Here is a 25,751-nt window from a genome sequence, read left to right on the forward strand (position 1 = left end):
GTGGCCTTCCAGTATCTGAGGGGGAGCTACGAAAAAGCTGGGGAGGGACTTTTTAAGCTATCAGAGAGTGACAAGACCAGGGGGAATGGAGCAAAGCTGGAGGTGTGGGAGATTCAGGCTGGACATGAGGAGGAAGTTGTTCAAGCATGAGAGTGGTGAGAGCCTGGAATGGGTTGCCCAGGGAGGTGGTTGAGGCTCCATCCCTGGAGGTGTTTAAGGCCAGGCTGGATGAGGCTGTGGCCAGGCTGATCTAGGGTAGGGTGTCCCTGCCCATGGCAGGGGGTTGGAACTGGCTGATCCTTGTGGTCCCTTCCAACCCTGACTGATTCTATGATTCTAAGTCTCTTCCAACCTTTACCATTTTAGGATTCTCTGATTCTAGTAGTCATGCAGTAAATCTGCAGTGGAACCAAGAATACAGTCTGTTTCCTCAAGTCACAAGATATAGATATCTACAAATATCCACACTGATATATAGACATATAGATATGTATCTATCTATAGATATACAGATTATATTTAGATGTAACTATAGATATACATATATCTGTGTAGAGAGATATTTACATATCAAGCTCTTTTAGCTGGATTTATTTCTTATAGGTTATGAACCATGTATTATTTTATGTGTATTTATATATATATGTATTCATAATTACACTTCTAACACAGTATCTTTTTTTGTTTGTTTGTTTGTTTGTATCAATACATATGTTTGTTTTCCTGGATTCACAGACAATGACTTCTCACATCCTTTATTCATTCTTCCCCAACTAACCATGAAAAAGGCAGCCAACATTTTGTGGAAGGAGCCTATATGGAAAGTAGCCTATTTGTAGAGCTATCTCCTTGGTTTTTAGATTGAATATAAACATTAAGAGATGTCAAAGGAGGAAGATCCACACAACCACATCAGAGCACACAAGCTGGCAGAGTTTGCTGAAGGATCCTCCTGGTTTCCTTGTCTGCCACCTAGTGTCAAGCAAGCTGAGCATTTTCAGACTTGCTTTTTTATTCTTTGTTAGCTATTTATGAATCAGTTGGAGGTTTACCTTGAAGGAAACTTCTGAGATTCACACAGTATCATCATCATCAGACACACACACACAGACATGCAAAAAGGCATTGGGATTTCATCCAATATTTTCTGAAGCTGATATTTATATTGCAAATGTAAATTTGAAAAGAGCAAAATAAATAGGGAAAAAAAAAGAAAGGAAGAGGTTAAAAAAATTAGTTTTTATATATATATTTTTAGGGCAATTCTGTTCTATGCCAGGGGACAAAAAAAGGGGTGCTAGGCATGTTGAAATCTAAACAGTCTGATTTCAAAGCTGTTGAAGGCTCATGGACTCGACAGGATTTACAGAGAACATTTCTATTTCAGGACAAGAATAAAGTAAGGACCTGTGAGGAGCATCTACAGTGGGATTTCTTGTTTAGCAGCTGATTTTATTTCAGAGTTAACCAGGTTTGATTACTTTGAAGAAACATTGTAAATGTTGCACAGTAATTGAAATACTTGCTCCATGGCTGCCTGCAAGAGCAGCAAGCCAGCCTCGATGGCCTGCTCCCTAAACAAAACTTACATCCCAGTATGCATTGCATCCCTGATCTGCTCTCATCTGCTGGTTAATTATGCAGTGTTTTAAACGCTGATCATCTCACAGCCTGGGCGCTGGGATCTGCAGTGTCTAAGCCTCTCCCAGGTTGAAAGGAATCTTTGTCTCTTTTCTCTTAAAAAATGTATTTCTGCTTTTCCCTTCCCTTCTTTGCCCTATTTCCCATTTCCCGTTTCCTATTTCCCATTTCCTCTTTCCCACTTTCCTCTCTCCTCTCCTTTCCCCTCCCTTCCCCTCCCCTCCCCTCCCCTCTCCCCTCCACTCCTCTCCTTTCCCTTCCTTTCCCCTCCCCTCCTCTCCCCTCCTCTCCCCTCCTCTCCCCTCCTCTCCCCTCCTCTCCCCTCCTCTCCCCTCCTCTTCTCTCCTCTCCTCTCCTCTTCCTTCCCCCCCTCCGTTTTAACTCCCATTAATAAAATGAAGTTAATACAGGAAAAGCAAACACATTAATGTCATGTCAATGATTCGCCTTTTATCCAAGAAAGTGAGAAAATTCAAAGATAAGGCTTCCAATTAATCTTTAACTTGTAACATGAAAGCACTGATTTCAAGCCTTAAGAATGTTGCAATTACGAAGGCACAGGGGGAATGTCCTGTGGACACAGTCAAAGTTTTAATCCTAAATATGCCTGGCTCTTGTGAATTTCTTCGAGCTCTCAAACTGAACAGCATTTCTGTGTGTGATATCAACATATGTGTTCTTGACCCACTTCGAAAAACCACAAGTGAAATACCATTGGCATTAATCATTCAAGAGCTTTGCGAGGAGGCTGCATCTCAGGAGGTGACTTTTCCACTGAAGTTTAAACTATTCAGCTTGGTTCCACTGCCTTCCCCCCCCCCCCCCCCCCCCCCTTTTTTTTTGGTTACTCATATTCAACTGCAGCTGCTTGTTGGTTTTGTTCCCTTTATTTCATTCTGAATGTATACATTGTCACCTCATATGCTGAAGAGAAAAATTAATTTCTATGTAATTAGAGTTTTACCCTGACAACTACAAGAATTCCACTGTAAGCTAACACCTTGCAAATGAAATTCCATTTTCACCCTTTAATCACTATGTAATGAGCCTACCAAGATGTTTGTACTGTCTGCAAATAATAAATAGATGCCATGAGAATTTTTCACACTTCTCATTAGATATTTCATTGAATTTTTATGGGATGTGGGGATCCACACTTTAGGCTTTCCTTGCAAGGCTAAAACCTGTTGACAATTGGACTTGGTGAGCTCAGAGGTTCTTTCCAACCTTAATGATTCTGTTCATTATTCTACTCTGTGCTAGTTTGAAGCTAGCTAGAATGTTTTGGTGAGAATAATTAGATCATAGGCTATGGAAGAGAAACAATGCTGATGTCTAATTCACTCATAGGCTTGCTGAGAGGTAAAAGAACAAGAATCCAAACATACATAAGGGAGTCTTTCTTCTGTTGGGGAGCTTGAAGCTGCATTTTTTTCTCCCTCTAGCCTCTTTGCTGTCTCTCTGATTAATCCACTTTGCTTCCTAACCCCCTGGCCAAACCTCCATTCTTCCTTGGGACTGGGGTATGGTTGAGAGGGGTAGGGGGAAGGTGGAAGGGTGGTTGAGAGCCCCTCCTGGGCACTCAGGTTTCTGGGAGGGCTGTTGTGTTTCTGTATTATCTTCTACCTTTTATATTTATGTATATGACTGTATATACTGTAAATATCTGCTTGGATATTCTGCTAAGCTGTAAATAAGAAGCTTCATTCAATTTCCAGAGCTGGCTGAGTCTAGTCTGGGTGGTTTCCAAAGTAGGGGGGTGGTGGGGAACACCCAAACCATCACAGGCTCTACTCCTATTCTAGTCTAGTCTAATCTAGTCCAGTCTGCTCTAATCCTTCTATTCTAGTCGAATCTAGTCCAGTCTGGTCTGATCTATTCCACTCTGTTCTGCTCTGCTCCATTCTATTAAATTCATAAAACCATAAAACCACAGAATCATAAAATCATAAAATCACAAAATCACAGAATGGTTTGGGTTGAAAGGGACCTTTGAGACCACCTGGTTACCCTTCCACTAGACCAGGTTGCTCAAGGCCTTATCCAGCCTGGCCTTGAACACTTCCAGAGAGGGGGCATCCACAGCCTTCCTGGGCAACCTGTTCTGGAGTCTCACCACCCTCACTGTAAAGAATTTCTTTCTAATGCCTACAACACCTGTTTGTGATTAGGAAGCTCTCCTTGAGTAGTGAGCTGAATACTAGTTTAGGCTTTTTTTTTGCTTCTTAGAAGATTAGATACAAAGCTAAGATTGTAAGAGCAGGTGATGCAGAAAAATTTAAATTAAGTATGAAAGATTCAAATTGTCAGCCAGAAATCTTCACTGTCATGCTTGAATTAGTGAAGCTTGGTGCCTTCAGAAGGCTCTCTGCAATCCTACTCATTGCAATATTGGTTGAGTATAGAATCATGGAATTATGGCATCATAGAGTCATACAACTGCTGAGGTTGGAACAGACCTTTGGCACAATCAAGTCCACCCCCTCACCTAGAGCTCACAATCCCCCTACTAGTGCTAAGGTGCTGCCACTAATCCATGTCTCTCAGCAGCACATCCATGTGTCTTTTGAATACCTCTACAGATAGTCACTCCACAACCTCCCTGGGCAGCCTGTTCCACTGCCTGAATACCCTTTCTGTGAAGAATTTTTTCCCAATACCCAGACTGAACCTGCCCTGGCACAACTCAAGGCTGTTTCCTCTTGTCCTGTCACTTGTTACTAGGTAGAAAAGACAAACCTTCAGCTTGCTCTGACCTCCTTTCATGGAATTGTCTCCCCCCTGCCTCCTCTTCTGAAGACTAAACAACCCTAGTTCTCTCAGATGTCTCTCATAAGTTTGTGTTCAAGGCCTTTGTTACTAGGGAAAAGAAACCAACACCCACCTTGCTCCAGCCTCCTCCATGAAGGCTGTGAGGAACTTCCAAGTGTATTAGCCACACATAGAGTTTCTCTCTACTGAAGGCACAACACTCTTGAGAATTTCCACATTCAAAGAAAATGTGGTTCCCTGAGTTAGCCTCTTTCTTCTTTTACAGTCACAGAATCACTGAATTGTCAGGGTTGGAAGGGACCTCAAGACTCATTTAGTTCCAGCCCCCCTGCCATGGGCAGGTACACTTTCCACTAGATGAGGTTGCCCAGAGCCACATCCTGCCTGTCCTTAAAAGCTTTCAGGTATTAGTCTTCCACCACTTATTTGGGCAACCTGTTCCAGTGCCTCACCACCCTCATGAAGAAGAATTTCTTCCTAACATCTAATTTAAATCTATGCTCCTCTAGCTTAAATACATTCCCCACTACTGCTATCAAAACCTGACTTCTTAAAAAGTCTCTCATCAACTTTCTTGTAGGTCCCCTTCAGATACTGCAAGGTCACAATAAAGTCTCTTCAGAGCCTTGTCTTCCTATTAACTGAACAGCCCAAACTATCTCAACCTGTCCTCACTGTCAACATTTTTTACTGTGGCTTGTAGTGTTAAAAAGAGAGGGAATGGGTTTAAGTTTGAGGAGGGTAGATTTGGCCCAGATATTACAAAGACATTCTTTACAGTGAGGGTGGTGAGACTCCAGAACAGGTTGCCCAGAGAGGTTGTGGATGCCCCCTCCCTGAAAGCATTCCAGGTCAAGTTGGATGGTTCCTTGAGCAACCTGATCTGGTATGAGGTGTCCTTGCCCATATCAGGAAGGTTGGAACTAGATGATCTTGAAGGTCCCTTCCAACCCAAATAATCTTATGAATCACCTTCTGTTATGTTACTCATGGAACCATCGATGCTGTTAGCACAATAACACAAGTTTTGTCCTCAAGTTACCTTACTTTTGACCCAAAATTCTGGTACATTGCGAACATAATTCCACCCTCTTATTTTGATTTGCATCTCTTTCAGAATGGTTGTTTAAGTAAGAAGAATGAGTTGTACTAAACCCCAAATTCACTTTGCCTGATATTATCAGCTAAGCCTTTGAGAGAACATTAGAAGCACCTGGATTTTAAATTGCAGATGATAAAACAGGAGAAGCTCTTGCTGAAGGTAATGATGTAAAGAGGGATAAGATCACAGCAGAACCAGGCAGTGCCATTCGGTTGTCTCTGCCATTTGCAAAAGAATGTGCTGTTATTTCTTGATGTGAAATGATGAAGAGCACTGCTCAGGTAAGATTCACTCCTTTTTTTTGGGAAAGCTTTTTATGCACACAATCAGATAAACAAAATGCTCTCTCCTGAGACTGCTATTGAAAACCTGTCGAACGCAACAAATTCTTTTAGCCCTTGCAAACAAAAGGCAAACACTGAGCATTCTCATGCTCCAAGCATGTGACCCAAGACCAAGAAACACACAGGAGCCTCACTGAGAGTTAAGATGACTGAGAGAAGAAAGGAATTGCCTAAGGTCCTCAGTGCTGAAACACAACAGTGAAGGCTCTACTTGGAGGCCTGTGGCTAGTGGTGTTCCTCAGGTGTGAGTACTGGGTCCAGTCGTGTTCAACATAGAATCATAGAATCAACCAGGTTGGAAGAGACTTCCAAGCTCAGCCAGTCCAACCTAGCACCCAGCCCTATCCAATCAACTAGACCATGGCACCAAGTGCCTCATCCAGTCTTTTCTTGAACACCTCCAGGGACGGTGCCTCCACCACCTCCCTGGGCAGCCCATTCCAATGACAAATCACTCTCTCTGGCAAGAACTTCCTCCTAAACATCTTTGTCAATGACCTGGATGAAGTGTACTCTCAGCCACTTTGCTGATGATATCAAACTGTGAGGAATGGCTGACACCCAGCCAGGCTGTACTGGGCAGAGGGAACCTCATAAAGTTCAACAAGGGTAAGTGTAGAGTCCTGCATCTAGGGAGGAAAACCCCCCCCTGCACCAACACAAGTGAGAGGCTGACTTGCTGGAAAGCATCTCTGCAAAGAAGGGCCTGGAAGCATTGGTGGATGACAAATTCACCATGAGCCAGTAATGTGCCCATCTGTCCAAGAAGGTCAGATGGGGTGCATGAAGAGAAATGTGGCCAGCAGGCTCATGGAGGTTCTTCTGCTCCTCTACTCTGCCCGTTGAGACCACATCTGGAGTACTGTGTCCAGTTCTGGGCTCCCCAGTTCAAGAGGGACAGGGATACAGTAGAGGATGTCCAGTGGGTACTATGAGGGTGATGAAAGGATTGGAAGATTTTTCTGATGATGAAATGCTGAGAGAACTGGGTCTGTACAGCCTGGAGAAGAGCTGCCTAAGGAGGAAACTTAAGCATATTTATAAATACCTGAAGGGTGGGTGACAAGAAGAAGGAGCCAGGCTCTTTTCAGTGGTGTCCTGTGATAGGACAAGGGGCAATGAATACAAACTGGAACAGAGGAGGTTTCACTTGGACTTAAGGAGAATCTTCTTTGTTGTGAGGGTGGCAGAGCACTGGACCAGGCCTCCCAGAGACTTTATGAAGAATTTATGCAGCAAAGCTGGAGATGGGTAGGTTCAGACTGGACATGAGGAAGAAGCTCTTCATCATGAGAATGGTGAGAGCCTGGAATGGGTTGCCCAGGGAGGTAGTTGAGGCCCCATCCTTGGAGGTGTTTAAGGCCAGGCTGGATGAGACTCTGGCCAGCCTGATCTAGGATAGGCTGTCCCTGCCCATGGCAGGGGGTTTGGAACTAGATGATCCTTGTAGTCCCTTCCAACCCTGACTGATTCTATGATTCTATGTCTCCTTCTCTGGAGACTTTCAAAACCCACAAGAAAGTTTTCCTGCAAAATGCTCTAGGTGAACCTGCTTTATCACAGAGGTTGGACTCAATGATCTCCAGAGGTCCCTTCCATCCTCTGCCATTCTGAGATTCTGGGAAAACAGGGCAAATGTGGCAATTATTGAAAGCAATTTGGTCTTGCAAAGAACAGAAGTCATTGGCTAATTTGAAGAAAACAGGAAGCTGCAGCTGGTCCAAGAAGCAGCCTGATTTTGAAAGTCTATACCTTTACACAGTGTAATCCTTGTCAATGCTTTCAGAGAAAGTATGCACTCTATTTATAAAAGATGAAGCTTTTAATATTTAAAGAAGGAAAACAAAGGAAAAAACTAAAGTCAATTCCCCATGAAATTGTTGGGTGTGTAGATACCATCCAGCAGGAGGGGCGTACCTGATTATAAGATGTTTCTTTACACTTCTACATGAAGCATAATAGCAAGAAGACACTAGAGGATATCAAAGCAAAAACGAGAGCTCATGCAGGATGTATTTATCTTCTCCCCAGTACCAAATGATAAAACAAGAGAAAATGGCTTCAATTTGCCCTGGAGGAGGTTTAGGTTGGATATTAGGAATCATTTCTTTTCCACAAGAGTGGGCTACCCAGGGATCACCACCCTCCCTACACTCACCCTGGGACATGCTTTTGTGTGCATGGCAGTGTTGGGTTGAAGGTTAGGCTCAATGACCTTACAGGTCCTTACCAACTGAAACAATTGTATGATTCTGTGACTTCAGTTTTAACTCAGACCATGACTTTTTTTCTTTTCTTTTTTTTTTTTTTTTTTTTGCTTTGCTAAGACAGAAATAATGGTACAAATGATATCCTTTCTTTTTTTCTTCTTTCCTTTCCTGCTCTTCAGAGAGCTGATCATCAGAAATGCTGGAGCAATTTTACACACTGCAGATTAGTGCTGAGTGAAATACTCACTGCTGAGGGAAAAACGATTCGAATTTCATGGAGCTTTTACCAACATTTGACCCAGTGGATGGTGCTTTTGTCTATTAAAATGCACTTAAAATAGCATGTGTTATTTCTTCTGAGAGCTAAGTGTTTTTCTTCTCATCTTTTGAGGTATTTTAAGCATGGATAGAGATAAGTTTTAGAAAATGCTACTTCCCCCCCCCCCCCATCTTCTAGATAAGAATTGGGAGTTTGATTTTCAAATGAAAGACAGACAGCTGCACTTGCTACTCTTCATTTTAAGAAAACCAGAGATGTTCACGGATTAACATCAGAACAGTCTCTGCTCTAACCCTTGCAGAAGAGCGAAATATTTCCTGCCATTTTACGGAAAATTAAGGAATGAGCTGTTACGCTGTCATTAAAGACTTTATCCTATGGCTATGAAAGTTGAAAGGATCATTGTTCTCCGAGTTCAAGCTCAAATTACTTTCAAAAGGAAATAAGGGAAGAACAAAGAAACTGTGAAAAGAGGCTGGAGGCCAGGATAGCTGTTTTTAGCTGATAGATATGAATTCTAGGTGGCTGTCTCTGTGGGAGATGTGAGGAATAACCCAGTCCTCCAAAAACACAGGACTTCAATTCCTCACTTCAACAGTGTAGGAGAAGTGGTGTTTCTGAGAAGGTCTATCAGAGATGCAGAGATGTGGTGCTTGAGCAATATGATTTATCATTACACTTGATAGAATAGGAGAATGGTTGGATTTGATCATCTTAAAGGCCTTTTCCAACCAAAATGATTGTCTTAAAAAAAAAAAACCAAATCATTATAAAGTTGAAACCCACAGTGGTGTGGTGCACTATATCTAAGTTAGGTGGCTACTTTGTTCCATTATGCAATTGACGGTGGTGAGACACTGGAACAGGTTGCTCAGAGAGGTTGTGCATGCCCTCTCCCAGGATGTGTTCAAGGGCGTTTTGGGCAGAGCCTTGAGCAAGTTGGTCTAGTGGAATGTGTCCCTACCCAAGGCAGCAGGTTGGAAGTAGATGATCTTGAAGGTCCCTTCTGACCCAAACCATTATTTCTGTCTTAGCAAAGAAAAAAAAAAAAAGTCATGGTCTGAGTTAAAACTGAAGTCACAGAATCATAGAATTGTTTCAGTTGGTAAGGACCTGTAAGGTCATTGAGGCCAACCTTCAACCCAACACTGCCATGCACACAAAAGCATGTCCCAAGATGCCAAACTCACATGTTTCTTGAGCACCTCCAGGGAGGTTGGTGTTTCCTGGGCAGCCTTTTCCAATGCCTGACCACTCTTGGGGGAAAAAAAAAGATTCCTAATATCCAACCTATGAATTCTTTCTGCTCAGGTTCTAATCTGTCTCATCTTTTGAGAGAGATAGAGCAGTGGGTTGTTTACACTTTGTTTGCCATTGCATGTTAAATCACTTTCCTAGGAATTTGGAGAGGTGAGTTCTGTACCTGCTTCAACTGAATAGTTGGACATGATGCTCTTGAAGGTCTTTTCCAACCATACTGATTCTCCAAAACTTACTTCTCTATGAACCCCTCTGCCTTCCCAAAGGGAAGAGAAAGGAAATAAAGGAGAGAAACATATGAGTTGAAAAAGGAAACTAAAGCAGCTGGGGTGGAAATACAAACAATAAAATGAGATAGAGACAATGAAATATTAACCAATATGGAACCCAACCACTGATAGCAATGAGTCACTGTCACCACTGATGCTGAGGCAGGAGTTCCAGACTGGAATCAATAGCAGATGAGAACTGAATTCAGGAGTCAGATTCTGGAACTGTGTTCCAGAACTCATGGATCAGGATCAAATACAGAATGGACAGAGTCCTCCTAGGACATCATATATTGAAGAAGAGCTTGAGCCTTGTGACCCCTTGAAGATTGCATCCATGGGATAGAATATCTTGTTGATCAGTCAATGTCTTCCAGCTTTAATGATTCTATGGTGCTATGATTTGATGATCAGCTTCTTCTTTGATTCTGCTTTGCAGTTGATTTTGCTCTGTGCTAGTTCTCTAGAACTCCCCAGACTCATTAGAATATTTTCCAAACTCTTTTTAATGTTGTTAAAGTCAACACAGGGTTGAAAATGTTTTGGGGTTTTTTTTGATGGAGCTCATCCAGCTCTGATTATCAATAGTGTTCTCCCTTTTCAAAAATCACTCACCTGTTCAAAATTTCCCAAATGCTAGAATGTCAACAAACCAAAAATGACAGGATCTGGCACATTCCCAGCTAAGGTATACATCTTCATTGCTTGTTAGCACATACCTGACAAATACCCTCCCTCTCAAATATGTAAAAAGGTCCAAAAGTCAATTTAACAGCTTTTTATGTTTGGGTGAGGTATACAGGATAACAAAGTTTTGTAATAAACCCAAGATTATAGTATAAGTAGAAATCCAACTGCTGTTGGAAGAAGTCAGAACCATACCAGAAGAGAACAGGATTGAGCTGACTGACTCCAGGGTGGATATCGAGGTGCTAGAACATGTTTAGAGAAACTGGTGAAGGGTCTGGAGAACAGGTCTGGTGAGGAGCAGCTGAGGAAACTGGGATTGTTTAGTCTGAAGAAAAGCAGGCTGAGAGAAGACCTTATTGCTCTCTACAACTCCCTGAAAGAAGATTGGAGTGAGATGGGGGTTAGTTCTTAATCCCTAGTATCAGGTAATAGAATGAGAGGAGATGGCTTTAAATTGCATCAGGGGAGTTTTAGATTGGGTATTTGGAAACATTTCTTTCCTGCAAAAGTTGTAAGGAACTGGAAGAGGCTACCCAGGGAAGTGGTGGAATCACCATCCCTGCAGATATTCGCAAAAGTGTGGACATGTCACTTTGGGACATGGCTTAATGAGCGTGGTGGTGTTTGGTTGATGCTTGGACTTGGTCTTTTCCAGCTTCAGTGATTCTGTGATCATCTTCTTCCCCACTTCTGCTTTTCAGCTGATTTTGCTCTATACTAGCGAGAATTTCCCTCTGTCTCCCTGCACTTGGGGAAGTGATGGAGATAAGAAGCCTGCTTAGAGGAAAATGGTTTCACGTCTGCCCTTGTCTCCTTCATTGGCACACAGCTAAATGAACTGGTATTAATTTAAGGGTTTGACTCCCCTCTGAGTGGTGACATTTGTATTTACACATTATATCTCTTCATTAACATCTGTTACTATGAAGAATTATAAATATGTCTTTCAAACTTCAGGGAAAAAAAAGATTTATGGAAATAGCTGAGAATACTTGTAATAAAATGAGGTTATATGCTGCTTACCTCTGTGAATAAGGAAAAGAAAGTAAGGGAGATAACCTTTCTCCCCTTTCTTTCTCTGCTCTCAGCAGTATCTGGAAGTAGAGGAACAAGAGGCCAAAAGTTATGGAGAAAAGTAATTTTGTTCATTAGACCAACTGATAAAGTTGCCCAAGAAAAGATTTTTTTTTGTGCACAAAAGCTTTTCTTCTAAGATAAATAAGCACCCAAGCACCTTTCCCTGAATGGCTGCTCGGGGAGTAAAAGATATGAAGGGTTTCTTTCCCTGCACCCTATTTCTGCTCAACACGGGCAAGGTGGGAAAGTTTCAAAGTCACTTCTCCCCATTAAAGTCACATTGTGCTATCACAAATATTAATTGCAAGATGGTGCCTTGCACTTAGAATGCTCCTTTCTGCTGTGGTTCTGCTAAGTGTTAAAAATGACTCCTCTTGAGAATAGTGACAAAACATCAAGCAAGAACAGCTCATGTCCTCTTTTTCTCTGGTCCCTCACCTCAGTGCCTGAACATCTTAGAATCATAAAATGGTTTTGGTTGGGAAAGACCTTTAAGAGCAGTGCAACCATTATCAAACTCTACTAAGTCTGGGGCTAACTCATGACCCTCAACACCACATCTCTGCAGCAAATTCAACCCAATGCACAAAAGAGAGAAACAAAGTTTAGAACCATGTCTCCTAACTCACCATATTTATTTCAGTAATGAAAGAACCATAGAATCATTAAGATTGGAAAATACCTCTAAGATCATCAAGTCCAACTGTCAACCCAACACTACCATGCCCACTAAAGCACGTCCCAGAGTGCCATGTCTGCATGCTTCTTGAACTCCTCTAGGGACAGTGACTCTGCCATTTCCCCGAGGAGCCTATTCCAATGCCTGACCACTCTTGCAAGAAAAAAATGTTTCCTAAGATCCTACCTAAGCCTTATCTGATGCAATTTCAGGCTGTTTCCTCTCATGCTGCCACCTAGTACTAGAGAGAAGAGACCATCTTCCCTCTGCTTCCAACCTCCTTTTCAGAGAGCTGTAGAGAGCCAGAAGGTCTCCCTCAGCCTTCTCCAGGTTAAACAATCCCAGTTTCCTCAGTTGCTCCTCACCAGACCTATTCTCCAGATCCTTCATCGTCTTCCTTGCCCTTCTCTGGACGACATTCAGCACCAAAATGTCCTTCTTGGAGTGAGGATCCCAAAACTGAAGCTAGGAATCAAGTTATGGCCTCACCAGCACTGAGTACAGGTGGACAAAATTTCTTACCTGATTCCTGGCTGAGGCCAGAATGCTCTTGGCCTTCTTGACACCTGAGGACATGCTCACTCATCTGTTGATATGCCAGTTACATATCAGTCTTTTATTTAGACACATAACTTTATCTGATGACTCAGCTCATGGACAGAAGAGCTCTATACCATTTATGGTCAACTTTCTCCTTGTCCATTCTCCATCCGCCTGTGAAGGGAGTGGATCAATTTTCCAATAGAAACTCCTTGTTTTAAATCCTGAGAGCAGTTACATAGGCAACAAATGTAGGCAACGCCAGTGCTAAAGAGTCTTATAATTCCTGGGGTGGGCGCAAAGCCAGGATCACAATCTGGTTTCTTAAAACATGACACATTCACAAAACACTCTGATACAGTATGGTTTATTTATAGACTTTTGGACCTGTTTGAACTTTCCTGCTTTCATATCAGAGGAGAAAAGCTGAAGACATCTCAAATAACCTATACGATATGGCTTGTTTTCTCCAAGCTCTAGTAGCAACTGCAGTGTCCAAATGTCTCTAGACCTTTAAGATTCCTATACTGAAGCAATGTCATTTTATCCTGAGGATTTAGTTGGCTTTCACCACCCAAGGAAACTCGTCTGATTCGTATCCCACTTAATTTTCTGTTTCTTTTTTATTACACAAAACCAACATGTCTCTGAATTTAGAGCTAACACCACAGCAAGTAGGGTTAATTCAGACAGAGAGTATAAGACAAAAAAAAATGATACTAAACAGCATTTGTGATGATTTTAGTGTGAAATTGGTTCTTGGGAATCCAAAGATGGATTTCCTATATGTAACAGTAATTTGATTGCCACAGTTGTGAGTCATGAAACATGGTAGCTCCATGTTGTGGCAGTTACTTCTGCAGCTTATAGAATCATGAAGTCATAAAATCACAGAATTGGTTAGGTTGGAAAAGACTCATAAGGTCAAAGAACCCAATCACAAACCTAACACTGCTAAGTCCAGTTCTGTGTCCCCAAGAATAAGAAGAATATAGAACTGTTGCAGTGTGGATCTGGGGAGCCCATACACACTGGCTGTCTCTAACCAGTGTGGAAATAGGATGAGTGATAGGACAGGGGGCAATGGGTACAGACTAGAACACAGGAGATTTCACTCAAACTTAAGGAGAAACTTCTTTACTTTGAGCATGGCAAAGCACTGAATCAGACTGCTCAGAGACATTGTAGAGTCCCCTTCTCTGAAGGCATTCAATCTCACCCTGGGCAACCTGCTTTGGGTGATCCTGATTTAGCAAGGGGATTTGACTAGATGATCTCTGGAGGTTCCTTCCAAGCCCTACCAATCTATGACTCCACAATTCTCTGATTCTGTGATTCCATGATTTTGTGATTCTATGGTTACATAATTCCATCATTCTATGATTCCATGATTTTGTGATTCTATGAGTCCATGATTCTATCATTCAATGATTCCATGATTCTATGATTTTGTGAGTCCTTGATTCTATCATTCCATGATTCCATGATTCTATGATTCCATGATTCTATCATGCAACGATTCAATGGTTCCATTATTTGATCACTCAGTGATTCTGTGAGTCTATTATTTTATCATGTGTTGATTCATCAGTGCTTGGCTGAGTGTTGGCCTGAATGATCTTTGAGGTCCCTTTCAAGTGGGCATTCTGTGTCTATGCCTGTCATTCAGTGATTCTCTGGTTCAAAGAAATGAGCTGGTCATTTGCACTTGATCTCAGAAACTAAGACTGTCAGTTCTCAGAGCCTCATTGACTATTTTTTTCCTCACTGTGGACATAATCTCAAGCTGCTGTCCATTCACTGATGATTATTATCCATCTTTCCCTTCCTATCACTTAATTTCTTATGAAAAACATCAATATTGCACTGTCCTTCAAAAGCAAATGTGAGGCTAGGAGGATCCATAAATACAAATTATAACTTTTAAAAGCAGACATTTACAAAATTTGAGAGTCTTTTACACAGACACTGTTTATCATATTCTCCTCCAAACGCTCTAACAGATGACTGCAACAACTTCTCAGTGCTATTGTGAAGGCAGCTCTCTCTTCTTCAAGCTGAACGCTTCCAGTCCTCTTCCCACTCATTACATCCTACGTCTTGTCAATCTTGGTTTCAGAAGCTGTCAGTCAGAAGTGTCGTGGGTGATACATGGTAGTATTTTTGTTAATCACACCAAGGTGAGCATTTCTTTGATTCTTTTTTCTTTCTTCTCTTGTTTGAAAGTGCTGTGTATATCTTACAGGCACACAAAGCAAACACAGAAGTACCTGGAAAACAATGTTTTGCAAACTGAAGGAAAAACTTTGGTAGAGTAACACTTAGAGCTAATCAAAGTCTCATTGTTAGTCAGATATCAGCCTGATGATTTAATATGGTGGTCTCAGATATTGTAATTACCTCTTTATACTTAACATTATTGATTCACTAAAGAGCAATTACAAAATATTAACAAAAGAGGGAGAAAATCGAGGCACAATCATTTGCTGAAGCACATTGTGGCTTCCACAGTTATATCAGTGTCTGTGATCAAGCTGTCAGAAGGAGAAGGAGAAAGAAGGCAAAGAAGAACGAAACAGGAGAATGAAGAAGGAGAATGAAGGGGAAGGAGAATGAAGGGGAAGGAAAGTGAAGGGGAATAAAGGAGAAGGAGAATGAAGAAGGAGAATGAAGGATAAGGAGGAGAATGAAGAAGGAGAATGAAGGAAAAGGAGGAGAATGAAGAAGGAGAAGGAGAGTGAAGGAGAAGGAGAAGGAAAATGAGGAGAATGAGAAGGAGGAACTACACTGTTGACAAACCCTTCAAGGAATCTCAAGACTTTGACCTCTCGCATTGGTATCAGAGAGTGGCAATTTCACTTATCCTTCTAAAGCCTCTGATGATGTATTTTCACTTTCCAGACTTCCTGAGCTGCTTTGTCTCAAAGGCATTAAGGTTGACCAGTTGGAGAATGGGGACTAAAATAATGTTGGCAGTGAAGTGTATACAAGACAAAAAAATCTCTGGGAGGTAAGAAATTAAACAAAACCAAACCTGTTTTTCCTAGTTGTTGAACTTTTTTCCAGTCACAATTGGGAGATACATTTTGAGGTCATTAAGCCCAACCTTTAACCTAAAACTACTGTGGCTATTAAACTATGTCCCAAAGTGTCATGTCTACACATTACTTGAGCACCTCCAGGAGTGGTGACTCCACCACCTCCCTGTGCAGCCTGTTCCAATCTGGCCACTCTTGCAGAAAAGAAATTGTTCCTAATGTCCAAGCTAAAGTTCCCCTGGCACTTATAGAAGTCCTTGCTGAGATACTTAAGCAACTGGGTACATTGCCAGTTCAGATTTGGTAGAAAGAGAGGAAATGGCCACAAGTGGCACAAGGACAGATTTGGGTTGGATGTTATGAAACATTTCTTTCCTGCAAGAGTGGTCAGGCATTGGAACAGGCTGCCCAGAGAACTGCTGGAATCACTGTCCCTGAAGGTGACCAAGAAGCATGTAAACATGGCACTTTGGGACATGCTTTAGTGTGCATGATGGTGTAGGGCTGGAGATTGGACTTGATGTTTTTCAAGGTCTTTTCAACCCAAACTTTATTTTATGATTCTCTGTTTCTATGATTCTGTGAAGGACTGGGTTCTGTGGGTTGATCAAGCGGTTAAGCACTGATAGTGGTGATCATAACCTAAAAAACCCACTCTACTTATCCAGTTTGAAATAGCTAAAGCCTTCATGTCTGACAAATGCTGCATGTAATGAAAATATTTACATACTCCTAACTACAGTGACTGTCAGATGTTGCTAAAATTACCATCCTTACACAATACCAAAGGCAACATGAATGGTTGTCAGCCACTGAAAGAAACAGGTTCTATGTTCCAAGAAGCCTTAAAGAAATCTGAGGAGGGACATTTTACAAGGGCTTATAGTGATAGGACAAGAGAGAATGGAGGGAGGCTGGAGCAGAGAAGATTTAGAATAGTAGAATCATAGAATGGTTTAGGTTGCAAGGGACCTCAAAGATCATCTCATTCCAACTCCCTGACATAGACAGGAACACCTCCCATAGAACAGGTTGCTCAAGGCCTCATCCAACCTGGCCCTGAACACCTCCAGGGAGAGAGCATCATCCTCCCTGGGCAACCTGTGCCAATGTTTCACCACCATCACCGTAAAGAACTTCTTAATGTCTAGTTTAAGCCTCCCCTCTGCCACTTGAAAACCTTTACTCCTTGTTCTGTCATTACAAGTAAATAGTCCCTGGAAAATAGACTTGAAAAGACCTTTGAGATGGAGTCAATCTAATTGTACCAAGACTGGGGCTAAGAAATGTCCCTCAGCACCATATCTCTTCTGCCACTTTGAAACATCTCCAAGAAAGAGGATTCAATCACCTCCCTGGGGAGCATTTCCTAGTCTTTGAGAACCCTTTCAGTCAAGAAGTTTCTTTTCAGATTCAACCTAAACCTCCCCTGGTGCATCTTGAGGCCATTTTCTTTTGTCTCATCTCATATTACTATAGAGAACAGAATGAGTCCAACCTCCTTTCAGGGAGTTCACAGTATCACACAGTTTCACAGTATCACCAAGGTTGGAAGAGTCCTCATAGATCATCAAGTCCAACCCTTTACCACAGAGCTCAAGGCTAGACCATGGCACCAAGTGCCACGTCCAATCCTGCCTTGAACAGCCCCAAGGATGGCGACTCCACCACCTCCCCGGGCAGCCCATTCCAGTGTCCAATGACTCTCTCAGTGAAGAACTTTCTCCTCACCTCAAGCCTAAATTTCCCCTGGTGTAGCTTGAGTTGTTGAGGTTTCCCCTATTTCTCAAGACTAAATAGCCCCAGTCACCTCATCTGCTCCTCACTAGAGCTGTTCTCCACACCCTTCACCAGCTTTGTTGCCCTTCTCTGGACACACAACAGCACCTCACAGTTCCCCAAACTGAACCCAGTCCTCAAGCAGTGCTGAGTCCAGAAAGGCAATCACTGAGCAAGCTGGGAGGTTTTTTTCACAGTCTAAAAATCCACTAGGAAAAAAAAAAAAAAGTACTGACAAACTGATTGAATCATGCAGGTGATGATGAATTCAGCAATCCTTTAAAATTTCATATTTATAGAATAATCTGTGAGTAGAAGCAGTTGTAAACCATTCAGCAGGGAGTAGATTGTGAAAAGGAGATCTTATTAATATAGACTGAATGCTTTTCAGCAAAACGGTTCCCTCTGACAAAAGCCCCAAGTAAAAGAAGGTTCTTCCAAGTGTTAAAATAGACTGTGGCAAAGAAATTGGGGAAAAAAAAATGAAGAAGCATCTAGATGCCAGATGGCTGTGTTTTCATGTTCCAGTAGAAGGGTGTCATAATTCCATTCTTGACTGCAGTTCTTTACATAAAAGACACCAAAAATAGAATGTATCAGAGAACTACAATCTACTGTGAGTAGCAATTTTAGGAGGCCCAATGCCTGGCTACATCACAGTGATTTAAAATGTTTAGCATCTCTGTAAAATTAAAACTGCACCAAAAGAAAAAAAAAACAAAAGCTCTCTGAAGCTGTCTGACAAAGAATCACTAAGTACAACTCTGCGTTTGAGCTCCTACTCCTTTCGTACAATCATAGAATTGTTTGGGTTAGAAAAGACCTCCAAAGATGGTTGAGTCCAACTGTCAACTGAAGACCATCATGGCCATCAAACCATGAACTGAAGTGCCATCCACACAATTTTCAAGGGTGGAATATTAGGTATGGTGTTCAGTTAGAGCAGACTTATCTTTTGAGAGGCCCTGATGAGTTCATAGGGTTGTTATGGCCAAGTGGAAGCACTAATGTGGAGGTGGATACATGTGTGTGTGTGTGTGTGTGTGACTGTGACAGTGTAGATGTGGAGACAAACCTGTTGCTGTCTTGTCCTACTGTCTCCAGGTTTGCTTTGGAGTAATTTATCCCCACCTGAACTTTCCCTGTGAAAAAAGTAAGCAGCAACAGTTCAAAAGAAAGCCCAGGAGCAAGCTGACATCCAAGCAGTATGAAGAATCAACAAAGTGCAGGGTGAGGTGAGATGCAGTGCTAAGCTCTTTGACAGCATGCTTTGTTCACACCTACCTTGTCAACTCCAGCTGTATGGCAGTGGTGTCCTGAGGAGACGTACCCTGAAACGCCATCTCACAACTCCAGTTAGCTCTGCAGAGATTCTTGCACAAAGACATTCCTACTATGGTTCCTTTGCTTTCATGTCTAACTCCTTGGCTGTCAAAATCTTTCACTTCTCTTGTGCTTACTCAGCTTTTTATGTTCAAAATGCTCTGCTTTTCCATTTTTAATGCATCTCTGATCCAGCACAGAAATGCTGAATGACAATTTCCTTCTCCAGTAGGGTATTATTTACAGAAGAAGACTTTATTTTCGAAAGTCAGGATTGTTGTGTCCCTGGTATAATGTGTTTCAGCCATAGAGTCACAGAATCATAGAATTGTTTGGGTTGGAAAAGATGTCTGAGGTCATGGAGTCCAACCATCAAGACCTCTGATCTAGGTCAGAAAGGACCTCTGAGATCATGTCCAGCCATTTTGCCTACACCACAAAGTCTGTCACTACACTATGTCCTCAAGCACCAGATCTAGATGGCTTCTAAACATGTCTGGGGATGGCAACTCAACCACCTCCCTGGGCAGCCCATTCCAGTGCCTCACAACCCTTCCCAGGAAAAAAAATCCTTCCTAACGCCCAGGCTAAACCTCCCCTGGTGTAGCCTGAGGCCATTCCTTCTCATTCTATCATTAGTCACTTATGAAAAGAGACCAATGCCTACCTTTCTGCAACCTCCTTTCAGGTAGTTGTAGAGTGAAAGAAGGTCTCCTCTTAGGCTCCTTTTTTTGTAGACTAAACAGCCCCAGCTGCCTCAGCCATTCCTCAGAGGACTTGTTCTCCAGGCACCTCACCAGCTTAGTAACTGATGAATGTCTTAGATTGGACAGGACCTTAGAGATCCTCTACTCCAACCTCCCTGATGTGGTCAGGGATTCCTCCCACTAGACTGGATTGCTCAAGGCCTTATCCAACCTGGCCTTGGACACCTCCAGGGAGAAGACACCCACAAACATTCTGGGCAACCTGCTCCAGAGGCTCACTGCCCTTGTACTGAAGAACTTCCTAAGTTGTAATCTATTATTTATCATAATTAAGTTATTTAATGATATTTACTATGAGGGTGGTGAGACACTGGAACAGGTTGCCCAGAAAGTTATGGATGCCTGTGGAGTTGGGAGGGACCTTCAAGATCATCCAGTTCCAACTCCTCTGCCAAGGGCAGGGACATCTCCCACTAGACCAGGTTGCTGAAGTCTCCTCTCTGGAGTTACTCCTAAAACACCTGCACACATTTCTGTGCAATCTCCTCTAGGCAAACCTGTTTGAGCAGGGGTATTGAACTTGATGATCTCCAGACGTGTCTTCCAAATTCTTTGATTCTGTGATCCTAGGTGGAAATCTGAAGCTGTATGGAATATGCAGTAATTTCTTATTCTATTTTTTAAAAGATTCTGATATCTTGGCATTTCCAACCAGGGAAAAAACTATTACCATAAAAATATCTGAGAGGCATTTTCCTGTGGGAGGCAAAATAGTGGGTGTCTAAGATGGGAAACCTCACTTTATGTAATTCTGTTTCATCCTCCAGGCACACGAATTAGGCTTTGAGTTCTTGCTCTCTATTCCCATCTCTTTCACTAACTTATCTTAAACATTCTTTTCTCTTCACAATTTGCCAGCAGGTGAGAGAAACCAGTTTCCAAGGGAAGGAAGAAAGGGAGAATCATAGAATTGTTTCACTAGGAAGAGACTTAGGAGATCATTGAGTCTAACCATCAACCCAACACCAGCACAGACATTGAAACATGTCCCAGTGTGCCCACATCCACATGTTTCTTGAACACCACCAGGGACAGTGATACCACCACATCCCTGAGCTACCAGTTGCAATGCCTGATCACTCTTATAGGAAAGACATTTCTCCTCATATCCAACCTAAACCTCCCATGGCACAGTTTCAGGCTTCCTATCTCCTTCTCTTCCCCATGTGCAAAGGAGACAGAGAGAAATCCTTGTTAGTACAGAGCAAAATCAACTGAAAAGCAGAATTGAGGAAGAAGTTGATCACAGAATCACAGAAGTTGGAAAAGATCTCTAAGATCATCAAGTCCAAACATCAACCGAACACCACCATGCTCATTAGGCCATGTCCCAGAGTGTCATGTCCACACTTTTTCAGAGAATCTTCAGGGGTGGAGATTCCACCACCTCCCTGGGCAGCCTGTTCTGATCCCTTACAACTCTTGCAACTCCCTGATGCAACTTTAAGCCATGTCCTCTCATTCTATCACCTGATACTACAGAGAAGAGACCAATCTCCAACTCATTCCAGTGTTCTTCCAGCTAGTCATAGAGAGCAATGAGATCTTTCCCAAGCCTTCTCTCCCCAGTTCCATCAGCTGCTCCTCACCAGACCTGTTCTGCAGACCCTTCACCTGCTTTGTTGCCCAGCATTTATGGTGTGGCCTCACTAGTGCTGAGTTGGGGCACAATCACTTCCCTGATACCACTGGCTTCACTATTCCTTGTCCAGCTAGGATGCTGGTGGCCATCTCAGCCACCTGAACAGAAGAAATGTCTCCTTCAAATGCAGCTAGAGGGAGTAGCTTGCTGTTCCAAACAGCATGGAGATGTTTGAATTCTCTGAGCCAACAATTTCACTTGAGGTAGGATCGACCCAAATCTTTCTCCACAATTCTTGGAGGGTGCTTTTTTAAGATGAGGCTTTAAACACTGACGATGTGTTGGCTGTGTGAGTGTTACCAAGCCCTGGTGTACTTGGCATAGGGAAGTGTATGTCCTAGGAGGAACATTTTGTCTCCACAAACTGTTCTACAGAAATCTTGGGGAAAAGCCAGCATAGTGTCAAATCCATAAAACCCAAAGCTTCATTTTTTTTAAAGACTTTTTGCTTTCTCACCTTTATTTCTGGTTTAGGTTGCTTGGTGGGGGTTTTCTGTAGTGGTTCTCTTTTTTTCCCCCCCCTTTTCCTTCTTCCAAGGAAACAGACAAACTTGCCATAGCAAAATGGTTTTAGGTCCCATAAGCAGAAGAGAGGGACTGTTTATACGAGCCTGTGGTGTTAGGACAAGGGACAATGTTTTGAAACTATAGTGGGGTAGATTTAGGTTGGACATTAGTAAGAAGTTCTTTACTATGAGGGTGCTGTGATCCTGGAACAAGTTATCCAGAGTTGTGGATGCCTTGTCCCTGGAAGTGTTTAAGACCAGGCTGGATAAGGCTTTGAGCAAGATGGTCTAGTCAAAAGTGTCCATTCTCATGGCAGCAGGATTGGAACTAGATGATCATCACCATCTCTCCCAACTCAATCTATTCTATGATTCCATAAGAAAACACTGGGTTTAGAATAGGCTAATCTACTTTTTTCTACTTGCTTTTAGCAGACAGCTTGTGTGACACACCCTCTTCAATATTTGGTGTAGCTTGACTTAATAATCATCAGGATGTCTACACTGCTGGAAAGAATGTAGTTAATTGGCCATTTCTTTTTCTTTTCTAGGAAAAAGTCAAAGAACCAGGGAGTCATAGAATCATAAAATCATGGAATTGTAGAAGCCTGGAGAAGAGCAGACTGAGTGGGATCTCATCAATGCTGATCAATACTTAAAGACTGAGTGTCAGGAGGATGGGACCAGCTCTTTTTCAGTGATTCCCAGTGACAGACAAGGGGTGATGGGTACAAACTTGAACAAAGGAAGTTCCATCTAAACATGAGGAGGAACTTACTTGCTTGAGGGTCATAGAGCACTGGAGCACGCTTCCCAGAGAGGTGGTGAAGTCTTTGTCTCTGGAGTCATCCAAAACCCCTCTGGACAGTCCTGTGCAACATACTCTGGGGGAATGTTCTCTGGCAGGGAGGTTGGACTCAATTATCTCCAGGGGTCACTTCCAACCTTTATCATCCTATGATTCCATGATCCATTTTATGTGCCTAAGCACTACAGCAGTGACCAGCTGAAATTTGGTGATGTATTTGATGCTTCCCTTCAGTGCATGTGAGAGGTGAAGTCTCGGAATATTTTTCTCATTTCCTCTCTCACTGCCTCCATAACTCAGTAACCTTCACACTGGCTGAGAATAGCTGGATCCAGCTTCCTTCATGTCTTCTCAATTGCTGGCAATTTAGTTGGCCAGATGGGGTTTCTGTGCATAAATGGGAAAGTCAGGTGTGATTCTGCTTAGCTATTGGCTCCTGCTGACTCAACAAGTGAAGGACACAATCAAATAACACCACTTCCACCCCTTCTCTCATCTTCTTTGTGCCTCCTTCTGTTTTGCCTCCTTCCACTCATCCACAAATGTGTCTGTAGTACTATTTCAAGTGTATTTATTCTTTTCAATTTAGAGTTGGAAGAGATGCTCAAGATCATTTATTACCACCTCCCATGCCATGGGCATTCTACTAAACCAGGTTGCTCAAAGCCCCAGACAACCTGGCTTTCAACACTTCCACCCTTGGAGCCTCCACAACTTCTCTGGGCAACTTGTTCCAGTGCCTCACCATCTTCACGGGGAAGAACTTCTTCCTCATGTCTCATGTCAATCCAGCTTCTTCCAGTTTGAAGCCATTACTCTTCATCCTGTCACTCCATGTCTTGAAATAAAGGGAATCTTTACCAGTCTTCCTCAAAATTCCTACAGGGAAAATGCGAAGACTCAGAGAGTCAAGTCAGGCAATAAGCAGAAGAAGTGTGTGTGGAGGAAAACTGAGAAGGGATCTCATAATGCTGATCAATATCTAAAGGGTAAATGTCAGGAAGATAGAACAAGATCATTCTCAGTGATGTCCAGTGACAGGACAAGGGGCAACAGTTGCAAACTGGAACATATCAGATTCCATGTGAACATCAGGAAAGCTTCTTCACTTTCAAGGTAACATAAGACTGGGACATGCTGACCGGAAAGGTTGTGGAGCAACCATCTCTGGAGGTATTCCAAACCCACTTGTATGCAATCCTGTTTGATTTACTCTAGGTGATCCTTCTCTAGCAGATGGGTTGGACTAGATGATCTCCAGAGGTCCCTTCCAACATCCCCTATGCTGTAATTCAACAATTCTTTATCTACACAGAATCATAATATGGTAGGAGTTGGAAGAGACTTCTGGAGATCATCCAGTCCAACCCTCCTGCTAAGGTAGGATCACCTAGATCAGTTATCATGGGCATACACCCAGGTTGATTTTGAGTCTCCATAAAGGAAGGCTCCACAGCCTCGGTGGGCAGCTCCACAGCCTCTCTCAGCATATGAGGTGGTAGCACAGAGCTCTTCATCCTGGACTGGAGGACAGTGCAGTGTCTGTGTATTGTCTGTGTGGAGGAAGCAGAGTAAGGCTTCAGGCTCTTCTGGCTCTTATCAACCCTAGGAAAGCATTAAGAGTAGGAGCAACAGCTGTGATTATTTTTTTTTTTCCTGGAGAAGCCCTAAAAAAGACAAAGTAAGGGCAGATATTAAGGGAAATGAGATTTAAGCCCCATTATACATGGAAATGTCTTCAAAGAAATTAATTTTGGGAATCTGCTGAGGCACCAGTCCATCGAGAACTCTTGGGAACATGTTCATCAACCACATACAGGTAAATGAAAGTCCCATAATACATCCTTACATTTCCTACTGGTTGACTTCAAAATGCCTTAAACTGGCAAGTAGAAGTGTTTGGAAGGAGCAGACAACTCTGGGAAGCAAAACCCTGGGGAAGAAAGAACAGCAAGAGAACAACATAAAAAATATCTTATCATTGACAGGCAACAAGTGAGTGGGATTTTGGCCACAATATTCTGGTGTACCTTTTAAATGTATCTGGTGTATTCTTTGAAATGGAAATGTGCCCATTTTTTTAGCAAATCCATGATTTTATTTCCTGTATAAATTTATCTGAAGTCTCACAAATCAACCATAAGATTGGGATATTTTTGCCTCCTTTCATTTTGTAACCACGAGTCAGCAATATGTCCTCGTGGCCATGAAAGCCAATGGTATCCTGAGGGGCATGAAGAAGTGTGGCTGGCAGATAGAGGGAGGTTCTCTTCCTGCTCTATGCTGGTGAGACCACATTTGGAGTACTGTGTCCAGTTCTGGGCTCCTCTGTTCAAGAGGGAACTGCAGAGAGGATGACTTTTCTAGAAGGATGATGAAGAGACTGCAAGATCTGTCTGATGAGAAAAGGCTGAGAAACCTAGGGCTGTTTAGTACTGGAGAAGAGCAAATTGAGAGGGAGTCTTATCATAGAATCAGTCAGGACTGGAAGAGACCACAAGGATCATCTAGTTCGAGCCCCCCTGCCATGGGCAGGGACACCCTACCCTACATCAGCCTGGCCACAGCCTCATCCAGCCTGGCCTTAAACACCTCCGGAGATGAGGCCTCAACCACCTCCCTAGGCAACCCATTCCAGGCTCTCACCACTCTCACAGTGAACAACTTTCTCCTCATGTCCAGTCTGAATCTCCCCACCTCCAGCTTTGCTCCATTCCCCCTAGTCCTGTCACTCCCTGATAGCCTAAAAAGTCCCTCCCCAGCTTTTTTGTAGGCCCCCTTCAGATACTGGAAGGGCACAGGAAGATCACCTGGGAGCCTCCTCCAGACTGAACAGCCCCAACTCTCAGTCTGTCCTCACGGGAGTGGTGCTCCAGCCCTCTGAATATCAATATTTCTAAGTATCTGAAGGGTGGGTGTCAAGAAGAAGGGGCCAGTCCCTTTTCAGTGGTGTCTTGTGATAGGACAAGGGGCAATGGATACAAAATGGAGCACTGGAATTTCCTTTTCAACATGAGGAATATC

General features: G+C 42.7%; 1 long non-coding RNA gene across 1 annotated transcript; it reads right to left on the minus strand.

Moving 5' to 3' along the window:
- Nucleotides 1–13,217: 13,217 nt before the first annotated feature.
- On the minus strand, nt 13,218–24,097 carry LOC135178296 (uncharacterized). The gene is made up of 3 exons (XR_010303457.1): nt 18,966–24,097; nt 18,757–18,823; nt 13,218–15,134 (listed from the first exon to the last, which is right to left on the minus strand). It is a non-coding gene; the product is annotated as an uncharacterized LOC135178296 (long non-coding RNA).
- Nucleotides 24,098–25,751: the final 1,654 nt, after the last annotated feature.

The sequence above is a fragment of the Pogoniulus pusillus genome, chromosome 9 (genome assembly GCF_015220805.1).
Source record: "Pogoniulus pusillus isolate bPogPus1 chromosome 9, bPogPus1.pri, whole genome shotgun sequence".
NCBI lineage: Eukaryota > Metazoa > Chordata > Aves > Piciformes > Lybiidae > Pogoniulus > Pogoniulus pusillus.